The following is a 16481-nucleotide window of genomic DNA, read 5'->3' on the forward strand; positions in this document are numbered from 1 at the left end:
TTATAACTTCTAGTCCACAGATGATATTAAATAAAATCTCACCTAGTTATAACTTTTAGTCCACAGATGATACTAAATAAAATCTCACCTAGTTATAACTTCTAGTCCACAGATGATATTAAATAAAATCTCACCTAGTTATAACTTCTAGTCCACAGATGATATTAAATAAAATCTCACCTAGTTATAACTTCTAGTCCACAGATGACACTATACAAAATCTCACCTAGTTATAACTTTTAGTCCACAGATGATAGTATACAAAATCTCACCTAGTTATAACTTCTAGTCCACATATGATACTATACAAAATCTCACCTAGTTATAACTTCTAGTCCACAGATGATACTAAACAAAATCTCACCTAGTTATAACTTTTAGTCCACAGATGAGACTAAACAAAATCTCACCTAGTTATAACTTCTAGTCCACAGATGACACTAAACAAAATCTCACCTAGTTATAACTTCTAGTCCACAGATGATACTAAATAAAATCTCACCTAGTTATAACTTCTAGTCCACAGATGATACTAAACAAAATCTCACCTAGTTATAACTTCTAGTCCATAGATAATACTATGCAAAATCTCACCTAATTATAACTTCTAGTCCACAGATGACACTAAACAAAATCTCACCTAATTATAACTTCTAGTCCACAGATGACACTAAACAAAATCTCACCTAGTTATAACTTCTAGTCCACAGATGATACTACACAAAATATCACCTAGTTATAACTTCTAGTCCACAGATGACACTAAACAAAATCTCACCTAATTATAACTTCTAGTCCACAGATGACACTAAATAAAATCTCACCTAGTTATAATTTCTAGTCCACAGATGATACTAAACAAAATATCACCTAGTTATAACTTCTAGTCCATAGATGATACTAAATAAAATCTCACCTAGTTATAACTTCTAGTCCACAGATGATACTAAACAAAATCTTATCTAGTTCTGGGTTTACATCGCTAGGGGGCAGTAACGAGGTATATTAGTTACAATGTTTTCAAGATGTCACATCGCCTCAGTTGGTGTGTTTTTTTAATTTTGCGCAAACCTTCACGAGGGCTATCTGCGCTATTCGTTCCTAATTAAGCAGAGTAAGACTAGAGGGAAAGGCAGCAAGTTATCACCACCCATCGCTTGCTCTTGAGTTACTCTTTTACCAACGAGTAGTGGGAGTGACCATCAATTATGACGCCCTTACGGCCTAAAGGGCGATTATGTTTGGTGTGACGGGGATTCGAACCCGCGATCTTCAGATTCCGAGTTGAGCGCCTTAACCACCTGGCCATGCTAGGGCCAACCTCAGTGGTTTAGTAGTTTAGATAGACCCTTCACTGATGGCGCTGTGATGTATCAGGTTAAGGCACTAAGCTGTTATAGTTTGTTTTTAACACACTCATATAGTAAATGTAAAGTTTATTTTTCCGACTTGTTTAGTTTAAAATTCCATTTGCACGTGATCGAAAGTTTCAGGCCTAACATATAAGTACGTTCTAAATATATTGTAATTTAAAACTACGACAACTAAATTATTGTAACAATAAAATATAAATATTTATGTTTATATCATCATAGTGGAACGAATAGTCTGACAACACGGGTCCATAAGGGTTAGTTAACTAGCCACCTAACTGACGAGATGTGTATCAGTTAATATGTGGTAAAATAAAGGATTGTACGAAAGACAAACAATTTTAAAACATTGTACTTTTATATACAGACTAAGTAATTTTGTTGTCACCTGTGTCGACGTCAAAAATAATACAAACGGAACTTAAAGACCGAAAACAGTGCGTTAAGTGTGTGTGTGTAACTGTCTTTTGTTTTCATCAAAAAACAATCATGCATGTATAATATAAATATAGAACTTAAACATATTTGTATGAATAATGTTTTGTTTTTTTTAAGTTTCGCTGCCACTATAGGCCTAACACGACTCAGTTCTTTTAATCACGCATGTCGCCTTTTTTTTAAAATTATCACTTAACATCTTAAGGCCAGTAATTTAAAAAACTGAGCTGATGAAACTGTCAAAATTAAATTATATTACGTAATTCAAGGCCAGTGTATTCAACCTGTGCTTACGATCTTACTAGAGGTACACGTGCTTCTATGAGAAAGTTTAAAAGTAAATTAAACCCAGGCCCCAGGGTTGGGAGGGTCTGGTTACTTGTTAACATCAGACAGCAATCAAGGTGCGCGAGTTTTGTGTCACGCTATAATTATTTCTTTTTGTTAACTTTAACAGTAATGGCTAACATGCCTGTTCATTGAACGTGAGAACATAGGGGGAACTCTGGAGTGACGCTGGGAGGGTCAGATAGAACCTCCACTTCTGTGTCACTCTCCGGGGTTCATAAGAGTATACTGATAATCGGTTCAACGATCCGATAGTTTTAAATGTGTATGTACAGAGATTTACCACTTTAAGCCTAGCTGTTTCTATTGTAACAACGAGCCAAGTCTTCTGAGACTTATTAATACTAAAACCCTGGTGGGAAAGTCAGAGATAACCCGTTCAGTCGCTTTGTTCCTTATAACAAATAAAGACGTTAAATCTGAAATAATTTTAGTAAAATTATTATGATTTACCCACCTGAAGTTTTAAATGTCAGATAAATAATAGTCATACTAGACTGCATGTACTGTTCTGAACTATTTACCTCAAACTTTAATGATAAGGGAATAAACAGATAAATTAATAAGATATAGTTACCTTTCAGACAAACACGTGTAACATAATAATGTCTACATGTTAGTCCTACAACTTATAGTTTAAATAAATATCCTCACACCCAGACCATAATGAGATGTCCAGATTGAGAATTTAGAATTTCCGTGGTGTTGATATCTGTTGTGCTTAATGGTATTGAAAAGGAAAGCTGTTTACTTACCCAGACAGAGAACCTGTAATAACCAACAGACCCAGACAGAGAACCTGTAATAACCAACAGTCCCAGACAGAGAACCTGTAATAACCAACAGTCCCAGACAGAGAACCTGTAATAACCAACAGTCCCAGACAGAGAACCTGTAATAACCAACAGTCCCAGGCAGAGAACCTGTAGTAACCAACAGACCCAGGCAGAGAACCTGTAGTAACCAACAGACCCAGGCAGAGAACCTGTAGTAACCAACAGACCCAGGCAGAGAACCTGTAGTAACCAACAGACCCAGGCAGAGAACCTGTAGTAACCAACAGACCCAGGCAGAGAACCTGTAGTAACCAACAGACCAAGACAGAGAACCTGTAGTAACCAACAGTCCCAGACAGAGAACCTGTAGTAACCAACAGTCCCAGACAGAGAACCTGTAATAACCAACAGTGAACGAAGTTCATTCTCTCGTAACAGTTGAAAAAACGCGAACACAAGGGTTAGTGGAAGAAGTCATCGACGTGCCTCAAGTAACGGTATGGAACACAATCAAAGTGACACAAGTCACATGTGCACAACTTCATTCCACAACTGTGTAACAGTCTCAAACAACTACAGAATGAAACGTGTATAGATGATATTCCAGCAGAAGACACTATGATCGGATATTTCTTGTTAATGTACACATATCAATTAACGATTATTTTGTTGTCGTCAAACAGAAATACATTATTTTTTTTATGTGAGAGAAAATAGATTTGTTACTAATATGTTTTTTTAGTATAATTATGATTATAGTAAAACGTTTTTCTCAATTACATGTCCCTCCAACACACACACTAGCACGGCGTTTTGTTTATGAACTTAACTAGAAAGCGAGTTTCGATACCCATGATGGCTAGAACACAGATAGCCTGTTGTGTATCTTTGTGCTTAACTACGAACAGGCAAACTTAACTCCTACTGCAAAGAAAACTGACCACTCGTGGAAACTACTATTTGGTTACAACAATATGTCGATAGGTGTCGTCTCACTCCCACCATTTCCAGCTGCTCAGTGATCAGTTTTAAGTTTTTTAACAGCAAAAGCCGAATTTTGATATATATGTTGGGCTAACATTGTTGGCAGAACTGTGAGCATTCTTCGACTATGATGGCTAATCCTGGCCGGTTATTGTTTTCTATAGCTATCGTTTTGTTTGTCTGCCAGTTATATTGTTGACATATAATATCCTTGGTAACGTTGACTTTCTTTAGTAACCTAATGGGGAAAAGTGAACCCCTTGGTTACGTTAGCAACAAATCACATATACAGTCATGAAGCTTTATTTGAGTTAACACTAGTCTTTAATAAGATCTCTATAGCGAACGTAATCCCCAATTAACCTGTGATACGCTTTCAGTTACTAAGTTTAATTAATTTAGCCATCTTGAAAATATGTTAAGAACTGGCTCCACCTGGTGGAACATAGAAGAATCTTTACTAAAACTTTCGTTAAGCACTATTTATTTTCGTACGTGTTTTTTTCTAGTTTCTTTATCGCTAGAGTACCGTTAATGTTGCCTACAGTTTGTTTGTTTGTTTTAAATTTTGCGCAAAGGTACACGAGGGCTATCTGCGCTAGCCGTCCCTAACTGAGCAGTGAAAGACTAGAGGGAAGGCTGCTGGTCATCACCACCCACCGCCAACCCTTGGACTATTCTTTTACCAACGAATAGTGGAATTGATCGTAACATTATAACGCCCCATGTCCAAGAGGGCGAGCATGTTAGGTGCGACGGGATTCGAACCCGTGGCGCTCAGATTACGAGTCGAGTGCCTTAACCACCTGGCCATGTCAGGCCACCTTTTGTTTAGTTTCATTTTTAGTTTACTTATTGTTGTAAGTATTCTTAACACAATTTGCAGTTTTTCTAATGCAAAAGCCTCCTATTGGCACAGTGCTATGTTGCAGATTCACACCGTTAGAACCCGGGTTTTGATACCCGTGGTGGGCAGAGCACAGATAGCGCATTGTGTAGCTTTATGCTTGATTCTTGACAAACCATGTAAAAAAAACAACTTGTTTTTACCGTGACACATGTGTACTTGAAAATGATCGCACCAGTGATCGAACCGTTGTACCTGTTAAAAAAAAATCCTCACTATAAAAAGGTGTAACTTGTAACGATAGTGTTTATTACTTTGTCCGGTTTCATAGAACTGTTAATAAGGCTGACAGTGGAGCTAATTAACAATGAGATGACAGTTGCATAGGAAACTCACTTTACAGTAAAAATGTGTCACAATCATTTCCAGAAGGATGTAAAATATTTAGTGGAGAACTAATGAGCTTCTTGGACTTTAAGTTGAGTCCTGGATCCCCCCAACCTTTATTTAGTGGACTGTGGCGCTATTCCTTGTCTTCGCTCATTCAAATAAACTTTGGGTACCTGCCCCCAATTTTAGTTCGTCTCTCACGTACTCTAAATGAGATAATATATAAGAACTTTGATTGGTTTGTTTTGAATTTCGCACAAAGCTACTCGAGGACTATCTGCGCTAGCTTTCTCTAATTTAACAGTGTAAGGCTAGAGGAGAGGTGGCTAGTCATCACCACCCACCGCCAACTGTTGGGCTACTCTTTTACCAACGAATAGTGGGATTGACCGTAACGTTATAACGCCCCCACGACTGAAAGGGCGAGCATGTTTAATACGACAGGGATTCGAACCCACGACCCTCAGATTACGAGTCGAACGCCTTAACCCACCTGGTCATGCCGGGCCCGTGAGAGAGTTTTTGTTTGTTTTTTTCCTTTGTTTTTGAATTTCGCACAAAGCTACACGAGGGTTATCTGTGCTAGCAGTCCCTAATTTAGCAGTGTAAGACTAGAGGGAAGGCAGCTAGTCATCGCCACCCACCGCCAACTCTTGGGCTACTCTTTTACCAACGAATAGTGGGATTGACCGTCACATTATAACGCCCCCCACGGCTGAAAGTTGGCCATGCCGGGCCGCCGTAAGAGAGAGAAGCTTACGAATTGGTGGTGGGTGATATGATGACTAGCTGCTTTCCCTCTATTGGCCAAATGGAAAGTGTTTATTTAACAGATTCACGTGATATTTTTAAATGGTTAATTTCATTTACTGTGGTTTGATTATCACCTTCACTTCCAAATAATTCGAACATTTATAAATAGTAAAGGTTCACGATGTCTCTACAACAGGTACGAAAAGCACACAAATATCTTATTTAATCTTACCGTCAAAGGGAAGGTACCTTTAAGTACCTCTGGTATCAACGATATTGTCTCTTCAGCAATTTGCTGTTGTGTGTTAACTAAATTACGGTATTTATTTTAAGGTCACCCTATACATACTTGAAAACCTTAAAACCAATAATAGATATCCTTCGATTGTAGAAGTAAGCATAGGGCGGTCAGTCGGTGACATCAAAAGAAGAACACGAAGACGAACAAATAGCGAATATTTATTTGGTACAACACATTTCCATACAAAGCACGTGTTGATCATACACCCCAAGCAATTAGTACTAACCATCAGTGATACGTTCAATGATCCTTTGTGATGGACCATCTACGAACACACTGGTGTATCTTGAAGGTCCAAGGCGCCACAAAGCAGATTCAAAGTATGCACAGCATCCCACTACCCTGATTCGTAGCTTGCACTGACACTCATAGGCTGTCTCAAACTGAGTTTCCTTGTCCATAATCAATCCACAGGCTGTAACTACTGGACGATTTGTGTCTGGATATCCTCACATATCCTCACATCTGAGGATATTTGTTTGTTCAAAAAAACACCTCTCATTTTCATTCATATGTTCTAGAATTTGTACTTGATCTATTTCAGCTGTTACACGCTGACACAGATGTTTCAATGTTCCTCGATCGTCAGATATGAGAAGTACTCCAGGATTCGATATCCATCTTACTGCAGCGTCGCCATCTCTGTTCTACATTCATACGCTTCAGTTTACTCAGCATCCTGTCTGCAGATATATCATCACCTGTCACAGCCTGGGTGGGTACGGGTCTGAAAGTATTACATACACACTTCGGATGTAACAGACAGTCACATTGTACTGTTTTAATATCTCTACAAAAGATATTCAAATCACTATCTTAAAAACAATAAAAGTCAACATTTGACTGAGATCCCAACCTTGAATAAAACTGGGTTCTAACCAAAAGATAAATATACGTAATTTCTAGGCACAAAATTATTTTACTCCTCGGCTGTGATCGTGGCTGACTTTTGTTTTAAACGGGTAAAAATCAATCTAATTTTCGAGTTTTTCTATGATATACAACAAGTTTCACTGACAGGCACATTACTCACGATTCTATGAAAACAGAACATTGTAATATTCCTATTTCAAAGCAGTCGTGATACATAAATAACGGGAGATGAACCATTGTTACTTCTCCATATCATGAACATGAACATCGGGAAACATGAACTGAATCACAGGTTAATCCAAGTATTCATAAAGTCTAAATCTAATTGCACCATTCTGTAAAGTTAGATCAAGTAATGAAAGTCAGCAAACATTAGAGGCAGCGAAGGGATAGCTAGCACTATCAAAATCAATAGAAACACTTAAACATATATGAACTAAGTAAACACTTGAAGACAGAGTAAGACACTTATCTGTTCGAATTTATATTAAAGTTAAGATATTTTTGAAGTCAAAAACGAAGCCGAAAACCTTTTTAAGTTTCAAATCTGTTTTAAGACTCCAGACCATAAATAAAACCTATTTATAATGAAGCTTAAAATAGTTTACGAGCTTATCTGAAACTAACTTTGATTTTTCTATTCAGCAAACACGTATAAAAGCACATTTTCTTTGCGAACGCATCAATTTGGGAAATATATGGCAAACACTTTACTATCTTAGTCCACAAAAAATAACAAACTATAATGCAGGGGTTTAGTACGTTATATTCAAATGACCCTGAAAACTTCACTGCCTAGTTACAATCCATATCGACACGTTCAGTTATACCAAGCCCGACGACTGCTTCTTTACAGGAGCCCGGTAATGTAATTTTCATTGTTAAAGGTGGCGTCGTGAGATTTCTTTGTTTATCTGTATGTTTCTTGTAGAGTAGAAGTCACATTGGGCTATCTGATGTGTCCACCGCAGGTAATCGAACCCCGAATTTTAGTGTTGTAAGTCCGCAAAATTACTACTACTCAAGTAGGGGACCTGGTATAATGTTGTCATATCCAAAGCATACTCTTCGACCCTGCTAACGTTTCATACTTTATCCATTGTTGGAGGACGAAATTTTCCCCAAAGTTGTTTCATAGTCGGATCGACCACACAAAAATCCATTGGCGTTTAGTATGGGATAATTCAAATAACCAGTTCAGTTTCTGTCTTTTTAGATTCAACGAATATGTCGTAGATCCTTCTTGATTATATTACTTTATGGTCTCTGTGGCTCAAGAACCGCTTTTGTATTCGTATATTTTCATCTCTTACAAGGCGTCATTCATTGTTTATCATGGCTGTAAGGTCTTAGCGTCCCAAAATGATTCATATTCCTTTATATTTTAAACCATTAAGAAATATATCATTCCATACATTCTATAACACGATATGAAAACAAAAAACACCTTTCACGTTCTGATTGTATGAATATTTTCCAGCCGAAAGGATTGTTACACATACTTCCAAAAGTGTTCAATTTTCGGTGACATCACATTACCTACGTATGATACGCTAAACAATGTCAACAACTTTTTTTTAACTCTCACAACTCTTGAAGTGTATTCAAACATCTGATTTAATTTACATTTTAGCATCGGCCAAAACACCAGTCCCCTAGTGTTGAGTCTGCGGACAATGCGTTATCTGTGCTATGCCCACCACAGTTATCTCAACTCGGTTTCTAGCGGTGCAAAACATTGTGAAATCTTAAGAAGTTACCAAATTGATTTTTAGAGATAAACTATTATTAAGATGTAAAAATCAGCCAGAAACTCCTATGATTTGATGAAACCGAAAACAAAAGAAGAGGGAAACTTATTTTTTTAAAAAACGGCTGACATCAAATGCTCCAAATCAGTGGAGAAAGGGCGTCTCAGCCCGAAATGTTGTGAACATTAAGACGTTAGTTTAATGTTTGACACTCGTTGTGATATAAGATTTTTACTACTTATATGCAAAGTTACATCAGCCAGTTTCTTGTGGCTACCGAGGGGAATCGAACCCCTCATTTTACCGTCGTAAATCTGAAGACTTGACGCACACTCACTGGGAAACTGCTAGGAGATAAGATATTAATATATTTGTTTGTTAGAATTCGTTCTGGCTATTATTGTAAATGACCGCTTGTGGGCGTACACTGTTGTATGTTTTTGTCTGAGCCAAAATACTGCTGTGTCAATAGTTTGAAATAAAGGACAACTTATGTTAGGAACAAATAATGTCTATAAAAGCTTTATTTGTTTAGCTATTCAGTTGGTTAAAGAAAAAAAATTGTCAGTATGTAATTCATGTGGCTTCTGGTGCTTTTTAATACGTATATAAAGAATAGACGGTTACATAAGGCTGCTGACGTAATCCATCACGTGTTCTCTTCTCACAAGCTCTGAGAATCGAGGCTTAAAGAAAGTTGAGACTGACAAGTAAGTTGTAGAATCATTTTATAAAATATTTCGTTTCTCAAATTTTGTAACCTTGGAAACTACAGAGACAATATCTGTTGGGAATGTCGAATGTATTTGTTGTTGTTTTGTAGAGAGTGGTTTTTTGTGTTGTAATATATTTTGTAACGTTGTCTTCGTTACAAGAATCGTACCGTGAATTGTAACGTTTCAAGGATACCACTGAGACATTAGACTCTTTTTTTTTTTGTTTTTTATCTCTTGTCTGTGGATTATTTAATTCGATAATGTATTTATTTTGTTTTGTAAATATTTGTTTATCACTCATTCTCTGTAATTGTGTGTCACAGTTCAGCCGATAGGGGTCTTTTGGCATCGGTATTTAGATCTTTGCTGATCTGGTAGGGCCTAAAAAGGCTTAAGTGAGCAAGCACTCAAAACGATGAATATTTAATTAATCTACCAACCGCATTCGTACAGAGACATTAGTCAAGACGACTTAGATTTTGTGATACCACTGCTAATTTAAAGTGTATCTGCATCAATCGTAAGGAAACTATTTTTTTTCTACCGTCTGTCTAAAAAATAAAATACAAATGGCCACTATCTTACAGTTTACTCATGTCTACCTTCCATGTCACCTTCCATAAAATTTTGTGAAACAAAAATCTGTATTGAAATATGTTTGAAAGCTCTGTCTGATTAAGTAATAAAGTTTGTTTATTTGAAGTTAAGCACAACTCTACACAATGGACTCTGCCCACCACGCGTATCGAAACTCGTTTTCTGGCGTTGTAAGTCCGCAGACATGTCACTGTATCACGTGATAAAGTACCTACACTAATAATATAGAACTTTCTGTCCCAATAACCAGAGTTAAGTTTTCTCTAATAGTTGTCATGAAGAACCTTTATTAATAACTGTGACTGACTCTTCATAACTTATGAAGTTTTCTCTCATAACTGTCATGATAGTTGTTTTTTAAACTAGGTTTTGATACCCCTGGTGGACACAGTGCACATAGTCCTTGTGTAGCTTTGTGCTTAATAAACAACATCAACTTTTGTCTCTGATAACTCTGATAACCTGGAAGTCTTTAATGAAAACATTATCAACTATTTTCAGCTTATCCTGAAGTATTATGATAGCCATCATCAACCTTTCCAGTAACTATTGGGAAAGAGATAATACGATGCATATCTTCAACAGGTGCCATAAACGCTATCTGATAATTAACTGTTTTCAAGGTTTACTTCGAGTAGCCACCACCAACTTTTTCTCTCGATAATTGTCATGAAGCAGTTACTATAATAACCGTTATTAAGTTCTCTCTGTGATAACCACTTCTGGTGAAGAAGGTACATTTATAACCTGTGTTCTGACCACCAAAGGATAATGCTTCTACTGACCTACCATTGACTCGTAATCCGAGCGTCGCGGATTCGAATATCCGTCAAACCGAACATGCTCGTCCTTTCAGTCGTGGGGGCGTTACAATGCGACGGCCAATCCCACTATTCGTTGGTAAAAGAGTAGCCCAAGAGTTGGCGATGGGTAGTGATGACTAGTTGCCTTTCCTCTAGTCTTACATTGCTAAATTAGGGACAGCTGGCGCAGATAGCCCTAGTGTAGCTTTGCGCGAAATTCAAATTCAAAATCAAACAGACTTACCACGATATTCAATTTCTGGTTGCCATGTTTACTGTTGAGTACTAGAAGAGAAAGGTAGGTTTTACAAAGACAACGTTCGAACCCTGATTCAGATCACAGAGTGGTATTTTCGTGTCTAACTAATGTGGTGTTGAAAACATTCTATCCATGAAGACTCTTAACTACTGTTTTATTAACGCTTTCTGTTTCACGATTTTTGAATTGTGTGATTACGGTACCAGTGGGTAGAATGGATTAACACGGAGGCAAGACCTCCCAGAAGGAAGAATGAAACCGTTAATTAATTAGCTAATTGAAACGTCTTGTTTATAAGGTCATTAAGCGGCGAAACTGCTTCAATAACGTTGTTGTAGCAACTTTTTGAATCACAGATTGCATTCTTGATCGTATAATTCAATTACATTGTGTATATTTGTTGAAATTAGTACTCCTAGTATTGTGTCACGATCATGCTAGGAATGACTATAGTGTTCCTAGTATTGTGTCACGATCATGCTAGGAATGATTATAGTGTTCCTAGTATTGTGTCACGATCATGCTAGGTATGATTATAGTGTTCCTAGTATTGTGTCACGATCATGCTAGGTATGATTATAGTGTTCCTAGTATTGTGTCACGATCATGCTAGGTATGATTATAGTGTTCCTGGTATTGTGTCACGATCATGCTAGGTATGATTATAGTGTTCCTGGTATTGTGTCACGATCATGCTAGGAATGATTATAGTGTTCCTAGTATTGTGTCACGATCATGCTAGGAATGATTATAGTGTTCCTAGTATTGTGTCACGATCATGCTAGGAATGATTATAGTGTTCCTAGTATTGTGTCACGATCATGCTAGGTATGATTATAGTGTTCCTAGTATTGTGTCACGATCATGCTAGGAATGATTATAGTGTTCCTAGTATTGTGTCACGATCATGCTAGGAATGATTATAGTGTTCCTAGTATCGTGTCACGATCATGCTAGGAATGATTATAGTGTTCCTAGTATCGTGTCACGATCATGCTAGGAATGATTATAGTGTTCCTAGTATTGTGTCACGATCATGCTAGGTATGATTATGCTTGTTTGTTTTTTGAATTTTGCGCAAAGCTACTCGAGGACTATCTGCGCTAGCCGTCCCTAATATATCAGTGTAAGACTAGAGGGAAGGCAGCTAGTCATCACCACCCACCGTCAACTCTTGGGCTACTCCTTTACCAATGAATAGTGGGATTGACCGTCACATTATAACATTCCCATGGCTTAAAGGGCGAGTATGTTTGGTGTGACGGGGTTTCGAACCCGCGACCCTCAGAGTCGAGCGCCTTAACCACCTGGCTATGCCGGGCCACCTATCGGACAGACAGCAATATATATCAACTCATAAAAGCTGTAGGATGAGCAATGGTTTTCTTTTGTCTATTCTGATTATCCCAGCAGTCTTATGAGATTTCAAAACTAAACAGCGTAAGAAACGTTTCGTGAATGTCAGTACTATAAAATACGATATCGTTGAAAGGTATCTTTAAGATGTTTCATAGCATGCAGCTAAGTAGTAAAGAACATATACAAGTGGAAAGTTGTGATTTATAGTGAAAACAAAAACACTTGTAGCAAAGAAAAACCTCTGTGGATATATTAAGTACTAGACAACTATACGGGTGTATATATATACATATATATGATGAATTTTAGTTTGATGAATTAGATACTGGAATGCTCATCTCGACTTCACTTATATCGTAAGAAAACTGAGAGAAAATAAAACTACGTATCGTACACAACACAATAAATGTGAAACTCATAAAATATAATGCATTATTTATTATAAATGTCTTATCTTACACTATATAATCTTCTGTTTATTTAACAACGTCTCATCTTTTGGTTTTGCAATACCTAAAGTCTAAATGTATTCAGTGATATGTTGTTTCTTCCCTTTGTAATATATAAAATTTAGATTTATTCACCAATGTGTCATATCTTCCTTTTATGGTATATATGCCACTACTTTCAACACACTTTACTTCAGAGATAAACAGAATTTTATAAAAATAGGAGTTCTATAACTTATCTGTAATTATACCGAGATGATCACCTAGGACGACGATAGGTGTATGGTCCCTACAAACCCTTAGCATATTCACAAATTCATTAGCTCCAGATGGACAAGTTTCTAGCTTGGTCTTTTTCAGTTTGTCTACTTTTCAGCACAACTATACAATATATTAATTAACTAATTTACAGTGAGTTTTTTTCTTATTCTGGATTGGAAATTATTGGTCTGTTAATTAGAAATATTTCAGTTTGATTTGTTTCATCACTACTGATATATTTAACAAATTGATTCACTGTCTAAATGAATCAAAAATGAATATGTGGACAGGTTCAACCAAAAGTTACGAATATAAATCACTGTTAAAAAATATAAACAAACTAACGTTTTCTGATTGTGGTTCTGTTCTACTATAGCAGTGACGGAGTATTGTAAACAAACTAACAAACAAACGTTTACTGATTGTGGTTCTGTTCTACTGTAACAGTGACGGAGTATTGTAAACAAACTAACAAACAAACGTTTACTGATTGTGGTTCTGTTCTACTGTAGCAGTGACGGACTATTGTAAACAAACTAACAAACAAACGTTTACTGATTGTGGTTCTGTTCTACTATAGCAGTGACGGAGTATTGTAAACAAACTAACAAACAAACGTTTACTGATTGTGGTTCTGTTCTACCATAACAGTGACCGAGTATTGTAAACAAACTAACAAACAAACGTTTAACGATTGTGGTTCTGTTCTACTATAGCAGTGACGGAGTATTGTAAACAAACTAACAAACAAACGTTTACTGATTGTGGTTCTGTTCTACTGTAACAGTGACGGAGTATTGTAAACAAACTAACAAACAAACGTTTACTGATTGTGGTTCTGTTCTACTGTAACAGTGACGGAGTATTGTAAACAAACTAACAAACAAACGTTTACTGATTGTGGTTCTGTTCTACTGTAACAGTGACGGAGTATTGTAAACAAACTAACAAACAAAGGTTTAGTGATTGTGGTTCTGTTCTACTGTAACAGTGACGGAGTATTGTAAACAAACTAACAAACAAACGTTTACTGATTGTGGTTCTGTTCTACTATAGCAGTGACGGAGTATTGTAAACAAACTAACAAACAAACGTTTACCGATTGTGGTTCTGTTCTACTATAGCAGTGACGGAGTATTGTAAACAAACTAACAAACAAACGTTTACTGGTTGTGGTTCTATTCTACTGTAACAGTGACGGAGTATTGTAAACAAACTAACAAACAAACGTTTACTGATTGTGGTTCTGTTCTACTATAGCAGTGACGGAGTATTGTAAACAAACTAACAAACAAAGGTTTAGTGATTGTGGTTCTGTTCTACTGTAACAGTGACGGACTATTGTAAACAAACTAACAAACAAAGGTTTACCGATTGTGGTTCTGTTCTACTGTAACAGTGACGGAGTATTGTAAACAAACTAACAAACAAACGTTTACCGATTGTGGTTCTATTCTACTGTAACAGTGACGGAGTATTGTAAACAAACTAACAAACAAAGGTTTAGTGATTGTGGTTCTGTTCTACTGTAACAGTGACGGACTATTGTAAACAAACTAACAAACAAAGGTTTACCGATTGTGGTTCTGTTCTACTGTAACAGTGACGGAGTATTGTAAACAAACTAACAAACAAACGTTTACCGATTGTGGTTCTATTCTACTGTAACAGTGACGGAGTATTGTAAACAAACTAACAAACAAACGTTTACTGATTGTGGTTCTGTTCTACTATAGCAGTGACGGAGTATTGTAAACAAACTAACAAACAAACGTTTACTGATTGTGGTTCTGTTCTACTATAACAGTGACGGAGTATTGTAAACAAACAAACAAACAAACAAACGTTTACTGATTGTGGTTCTGTTCTACTATAGCAGTGACGGAGTATTGTAAACAAACTAACAAACAAACGTTTACTGGTTGTGGTTCTGTTCTACTATAGCAGTGACGGAGTATTGTAAACAAACTAACAAACAAACGTTTACTGATTGTGCTTCTGTTCTACTATAGCAGTGACGGAGTATTGTAAACAAACTAACAAACAAACCTTTACTGATTGTGGTTCTGTTCTACTATAGCAGTGACGGAGTATTGTAAACAAACTAACAAACAAACGTTTACTGATTGTGGTTCTGTTCTACTATAGCAGTGACGGAGTATTGTAAACAAACTAACAAACAAACGTTTACTGATTGTGGTTCTGTTCTACTGTAGCAGTGACGGAGTATTGTAAACAAACTAACAAACAAACGTTTACTGATTGTGGTTCTGTTCTACTGTAGCAGTGACGGAGTATTGTAAACAAACTAACAAACAAACGTTTACTGATTGTGGTTCTGTTCTACTGTAGCAGTGACGGAGTATTGTAAACAAACTAACAAACAAACGTTTACTGATTGTGGTTCTGTTCTACTATAGCAGTGACGGAGTATTGTAAACAAACAAACAAACAAACGTTTACTGATTGTGGTTCTGTTCTACTATAGCAGTGACGGAGTATTGTAAACAAACAAAGAAACAAACGTTTACTGATTGTGGTTCTGTTCTACTATAGCAGTGACGGAGTATTGTAAACAAACGTTTAGTAATTGTGGTTCTGTTCTACTGTAACAGTGACGGAATATTGTAAACAAACTAATGTTTACTGATTGTGGTTCTGTTACTGTATGACATCTTGACTTTTACTAACTTCTTAAAGACGCTAAGACAGAAACGTGTTTGATAGAATATATTGAATCATTAGTACATTTTTATTGTACACACAGGGATAAACAACGCTGTTACATATGAATGCGAGTCGGTTGAAGGAAGTTACAGGAAATGATAAACAGGATTACGGTATGAGCTGGTAGTTGGCTTTCCTGCATCACAGTCGAGTGTTGCATGGACAACCGATGTACAACGTATTTTTGTTGTTATATTTAAACTAGTCTGTTACGACTTATTACATTGGCGCCGCGAGAATGTTCTCAGAGCTGTGGTTTGTTTCCGTTTGCGGTGTATCTTTATTAAATATGTGTAGATGTGTGTGACAAGAACGCACAGATAAACAAGTATGAACGTTCACATAATTTTCAAAAATAAAATGTATACCATCTACTTGTTAATTAACTTAAGTTTGTTTGACATTGTAATTATGCATATGTGAATCCACTTTTTGTCTCCTTAATTTCGAACGTATGGTAGATGTACTGTTATTTG

At 36.6% G+C, this 16481-nt stretch overlaps 1 long non-coding RNA gene across 5 annotated transcripts in view; it reads left to right on the plus strand.

Annotated features, from left to right (window-relative positions):
* Positions 1 to 16481, plus strand: part of LOC143233195 (uncharacterized) — a 99122-nt gene that overhangs the window by 21719 nt on the left and 60922 nt on the right. The window lies entirely within an intron of this gene.

The sequence above is a fragment of the Tachypleus tridentatus genome, chromosome 12 (assembly GCF_004210375.1).
Source record: "Tachypleus tridentatus isolate NWPU-2018 chromosome 12, ASM421037v1, whole genome shotgun sequence".
NCBI lineage: Eukaryota > Metazoa > Arthropoda > Merostomata > Xiphosura > Limulidae > Tachypleus > Tachypleus tridentatus.